Source organism: Esox lucius, chromosome 20 (assembly GCF_011004845.1).
Source record: "Esox lucius isolate fEsoLuc1 chromosome 20, fEsoLuc1.pri, whole genome shotgun sequence".
Classification (NCBI taxonomy): Eukaryota; Metazoa; Chordata; class Actinopteri; order Esociformes; family Esocidae; genus Esox; species Esox lucius.
In genome coordinates, this window is record NC_047588.1 from 11900601 (window position 1) to 11907106 (window position 6506).

Consider the following 6506-nt stretch of genomic DNA (forward strand, 5'->3'; position numbering starts at 1 on the left):
CTGTTTGAACTAGTTACCTGTATAAAAGACACCTGTCCACACACTCAATCAAACAGACTCCAATCTCTCCACAATGGCCAAGACCAGAGAGCTGTGTAAGGACATCAGGGATGAAATTTGTTGTGGACATTTCTTTAATAATGTATTCTAACTGATTAGACGACTGACCAACTGTTTAAATGAGAAAAGGAATGTTGGTTGTGCTGTGGGAAAGGAAGTATGATGTGTTGAGGTAAACATGAAGCTCCAGCAGGATGGGGGTGGATGCAGATCAATGGGTTTTAGGACAGGACAGGATAGGAGAAGATACACAACAGGGGGCAGTAAGGATAAGGTGGGGGAAGATAGCATTTGACTTGTGTGATAGAACAAAGGGAATGTGTTTGATTGACATGAGACAGATGGCAGCATCTTACCACACCCCTTTTTCTATGTAATAAATACTGTCGAAATTATGTTTTATTTAGGGACTATTCACTGTTACTTTGTAACCTGCGTACTCTCTCCTTGCAAGTATATTAAAACCGTTTATTGCGCAATTGATTTCTCCTGTCTTACCTACCATTTTCATAGAACTGTTTTGCACTTTAGAAATTGCCATCACAAATTGTAGACCTGCACAAGGCTGGGATGGTCATCATGACAATATGCAAGCAGCTTGGTGAGAAGGCAACAACTGTTGGCGCAATTATTAGAAAATGGTTCAAGATGACGGTCAATCTCCCTCAGTCTGGGGCTCCATGCAAGATCTCACCTCGTTGGGCATCAATGATCATGAGGAAGGTGAGGGATCAGCCCAGAACTACACGGCAGGACCTGGTCAATGACCTGAAGAGAGCTGGGAGCACAGTCTCAAAGAAAACCATTAGTAACACACTATGCCGCCATGCAGCGCACGCAAGGTCCCCCTGCTCAAGCCAGCGCATGTCCTGGCCTGTCTGAAGTTTTCCAATGACCATCTGGATGATCCAGAGGAGGAATGGGAGAAGGTCATGGGGTCTGATGAGACAAAAATAGAGCTTTTTGGTCTAAACTCCACTCACTGTGTTTGGAGGAAGAAGAAGGATGAGTACAACCCCAAGAACACCATCCCAACAGTGAACCATATAGGTGGAAACATAATTCTTTGGGGATGCTTCTCTGCAAAGGGGACAGGACGACTGCACCGTATTGAGGGGAGGATGGATGGGGCCATGTATAGCAAGATCTTGGCCAACAACCTCCTTCCTTCAGTAAGAGCATTGAAGATGGGTCGTGGCTGGGTCTTCCAGTATGACAACAACCCGAAACACACAGCCAGGACAACTATGAGTGGCTCCGTAAGAAGCATCTCAAGGTCCTGGAGTGGCCTAGCCAGTCTCCAGACTTGAACCCAATAGAAAATCTTTGGAGGGAGCTGAAAGTCCGTACTGCCCAGCGACAGCCCCGAAACCTGAAGGTTCTGCAGAAGGTCTGTATGGAGTGGGCCAAAGTCCCTGATGCAGTGTGTGCAAACCTGGTCAAGAATTACAGGACACGTATGATCTCTGTAATTGCAAACAAAGGTTTCTGTGACTTTGGGGAACACAAAATGTAGATATATTGACCGATAGTGCTTGAATATGTGGACCCTTCAACCCATCAAGTGCCCCCTGACTGCTAGGGCTCCACCTCAACCCATACCAGGGCCCTTCCACAACCCAAGCTAGGCCAACTTGGCTCCACCTCAACCCATACTAGGGGCCACTCGGCTCTACCTCAACCCATACCAAACCAGGGCCCCTGGCTCCACCTCAACTCTTACCAGGATTCCTCCACAAATGGTCTTTTTTTAAGGTCCCTCCTCCAAAACCCATACCAGGGTCCCTCCACAATCTATAACCTAAAACAGGGTGTTTGATATTAGATCTATGTAATATTGTGTATTGAACATTATATATACAGTAAATTTATATTAGATATTTGCATGAATCTGAGCCAATAATATATGTTAACTATTATTATTATTGGTGTTTAAAGTAGTTTTTATTTTGTAGGTGTTATAGTAGTTCTATGCTATGATTGTTTTGGATAAAACTTATGACTTAATGTAAATGTATTTTATGTTTTACCATTTTCACTGTTTATATAAAAACACAAAGATATATAATATTCACAACATTTAAGCTACAACAATGCTTCAGATTATTTTGATATGAAAACATTTGTACATTTCCTAACATTTTACTGTAATCAATTAGGAGTGGTCTCTTAAAAAGAGGACAAGGAGCAGTTTTACGTCGGGTGCGCAAACGTTGCTTAACTGTTTGGGAGTGGGGGGGCCTCCAGAGACACTCATGCTCAGGGGCCTCATAGAATGTGGATCCATCCATGATCTTTGTTTAGGCTAACGTGAGTCTTGGTTTTAGAACTAGTTCTGATCAATTGAGACATGCTAGACCGTAAGCAAAAGCAGCGTGTCATTCAGTGAGGCTAGCTTGAAGAAGCTTAACTTACACTTCCAGTCTACTTTTCTTGTTATAGTGTAACTGAGACGAGACAGATGTACCAAAATAATTTAGTCATCCAATATAAATTCTAAAACATTCTCAGTCATCATAAAACAACATAGCTAAATTCCCCCTTCACAGACTGAAAGGTTTGTTATTGTATTTGAAGTTTCTTATAAAAACAGAGACTCATCGTTCCAAAGGTTTTAAATACTTCTAACTTTTCAAATAGGACTACCTGGTTTGCATAACCATACCACCTTGGTATGAAAGTTGACAGGATGTCATTTGAAGTTGTTGTATAGATGTTGTTTTAAGGGGGTTGACACGACAACATTTCATGGTCATTGTTTCAACGATATAGAAAGATGTCATGTCAACATTTATTCATGTCCCTGAAATCAACATTGTAAATCAGCATCAAAATGCTCTTCCTCCCTGCATTAGGATAATGAATTGTAAATGGCCAACTCACAAGGTATTCAAAAATATTTTATTTCACAACTCATTTAAAAGTTATCTTCCATTTTTATTCGAAATAACAATTGCAGCTATCATTTCAATACCAACTTACATTTTTGTTTTACAATTAGGGCAGTTCAAGAGTCAGATTAACATTTATCCTGGACTAAAAATCTAAATCCATGGAGAATTCATATTTTTGGGTCTTTGAAAAGATGTCAAACTTGACATAAATTGAGGTGGAGGAGCCAACACAACTATGAAGTATTATTTCTAAATTGGCACTTTAGCACACTGAATACTTGTATGACTTGTATGAATATTTAATAAGTACACTAAGTGCTAAAATGGACCGATTAATTTCTTTCTTTAGAATACATTTAATACATGATTGGAAACTCTTAATGCATTTGAAAAATATTATATATTTGAAATAACTTGAGTATATTCCAAGTGTGCTAAAATGCCATTTCCAAACCTTTATTATAGTAAACTAAAATATAAAATGTAGCTGGTCAGTTAAACACACTTAAGTATAACTGCTAACCATTTAAATAGTACTGAATAGTACATAAGTGGTACTATAATAATAAACTAAGTATACTGCCCTTTTCACTTAAGAATGGAGGATAATGTCATGAAATAAGATCCCTGCACATTTAGCATCAATGCAATAACAATTAAATATGAAAATATTTTGATCATACGACCATCAGTGCATGAAGATGAACTGATCCTGAGCCTGGAGGTCCTTCTTTTATGAAGTCTTGATTAAAAATGTTAAACAAATGTTCTAAAATCCTTTCATAAATAAGTAGAGTGTACAAGGAAAAAAAATAAGATTGGGGTTGATCCCATGGAAAATGGACAATTCAGAACTCTCCCCTCTGATATATGGGGTTGATCCCATGGAAAATGGACAATTCAGAACTCTCCCCTCTGGTATAAGGTTGAGGTCTATCAGGAACAAAAACTCCTGCCACAAGAACAGTTTCTTCCCTACAGTAGACCACATAAAAATGCCACTGGAGCCAAACTGACTATAGCCCGCTCCCTACATACACACACACATCCATCAACTAGACAAATCTATAACCCCTCCCCAAATACACACACAACCCTCAACTAGACAAATCTATAACCCCTCCCCACATACACATGCAACCCTCAACTGGGCAATTCTTGCATCTTACATATGTTTTAGTAATTTATTAATGTGCAGTCTGTTTTATGCTCAGTCCAACATTCTTATTTGTTTATTTCTTTTGTATAAAATTTCTGCACCAATGGACCAGAACAAACTCCTAGTTTGTTGTGAAACTTACTTGGCAATAAAACTCTGATTCTGTAGATTTTTGCTGAAAATGGCTCCCCAATCGGTCAGCAACAGATGCTTGATGTCAGTACAATACCTGGAGAACAACCAAACTAAATTAGGCTAATAAGTATATTTGCACATTATTAATGCAAACTTGACAAAGTAATGAAACATTTCTCGTAAAAGTTAACCAACATTTGCGTAACATTATTGAATTACATCGAGAAGCATATCAAACGTCAGCTAATTGCCTACTTTTGTACTAGGTACCGCAGTTTGAAAAATTACATAAACTTAGTTAGCTACTACTGTCACAATTGGGAAATGCAGGACGCCAGAAGCAGAGAAAACAGAAAAGATGGCTTCAATGAAAAAATACTAGGGCAGGTGAAAACCAACAAAACAGCAGGAGAATAAGGCAGACAGGCTGGGACACATACAGCTCTGGAAAAAATCGAGACCACTGCAAAATAATTATTTTCTCTGGTTTTACTATTCATAGGTATGTGTTTGAGTTAAATGACAATTTTTGTTTTATTCTATGAACTACAGACAACATTACACCCAAATTCCAAAAAACAATATTGTCATTTAGAGTATTTATTTGTAGAAAATAATAACTGGTCAAAATAACCAAATAAATATGCATTGTTTTCAGACCTCAAATAATGCAAAGAAAACAAATTCATATTCATTTTTCAACAACAAAATACTAATGTTTTAACTCAGGAAGAGTTCAGAAATCAATATTTGGTGGAATAACCCAGATTTGTAATCACAGCTGTCATGCGTCTTGGCATGCTCTCCACCAGTCAAATTGCTGTTGGGTGACTTTATGCCACTCCTGTCACAAAAATTAAAGTAGCTTGGCTTTGTTTGATGGCTTGTGAACATCCATCTTTCCTGGGGTTCAGGTCTGGAGTGTGGGCCATGTAAAATCAACACCTTGATTTTACCTGGCTGAGTGGCATGTCCAGCATTGTCCTGCTAGAAAAAAACTATTCTCAGAGTTGAGGAACTGAAGGTGTTCTTCAACTCTGAGCAAAAGGAACCAGGTGTTCTTCCAGGATAACCTTGTAATTTGCTTGATTCATGTGTCCTTCACAAAGACAAATTTGCCCAATTCCAGCCTTGCTGAAGCCTCCCCAGATCATCACCGATCCTAACCATTAGATGACCAGGTGTTGGGTAAAGCTGAATATTTTACTTGTCCAGAGATGACGACCTTACTCCATCCCTTTACGGTCCAATCCTTATGGTCTTTTGCAAACTTCAGCCAGGCTCTTCTTTGCTTCTCATTGATGAAGGGCTTTTTTCTATCTTTGCATGACTTCAGCCATGCCCCTAGGAGCCTGTTTCGAACCGTCCTCGCCGTGCACTTCACCCCAGTTGCTTTTTGTCATTCTTTTTGTAGGTTACTTGATGTCATCCTACGATTGTTGAGTGATATTCGAATGAGTTGACAGACATCTCGGTCAGGGGACGTTTTCACCCTCTGCCAGTCTGTAACTTTGTTGTCCCCAATGTCTGTTGCTTGACCTTGTTCTGATGAACTGCCGTCTTTGAAATTTTCAGGATGGAAGCAACCCGATGCTCACTTTATCCCTCTGCCAGTAATCCCAGAATTGAATCCTTCTTTTCCTCACTCAAAGCTTTTCTTTTCAACTCTTTTGTCATGCTGAATAGTCATTTTTTTATTCAAGTTACCTTTGAGGTACTACTTGCACTGTTTTTGCCATCCAGCTGGTCCTATTGCAAGAGGATCATGAAGACCACAGCAGTGTTTCTTTCTTACTTTTCCTTGTTCAATTTGATTTGGTTCAGGTAATCACCTAATCAATACCTCATTAAGTAAAATGAGGTGTGACTGTGTTGAAATTTAACAGACACTGGAATGGAATGGCTGCAATACATATAGAGATGTTGATTTAAGAAAAATTGGGAGTGGTCTCTTAATTTTTTCTAGAGCTGTATATGAAACACTCTTAAAGGCAGGCTAAATAAGGAGATAACAAGACACAGGTGAAAACATTCAAGAACAAGGGACGAAAACCACACAGGTTACACTCAGGGACAACGGCAAAAACAAAATGGAACAAAACAGAATCTCACACCTATTACTGTAATGCGTAATTTATATAAGACAAGGAGATTCAAGTAAAATTGCAAGGTGTATGATAGTTGGTAAAACAATTTAAATGACTAATTAAGAAAACATAGTGCTTACTATAATGGCAGGATGCCATTAGCAAACAGCA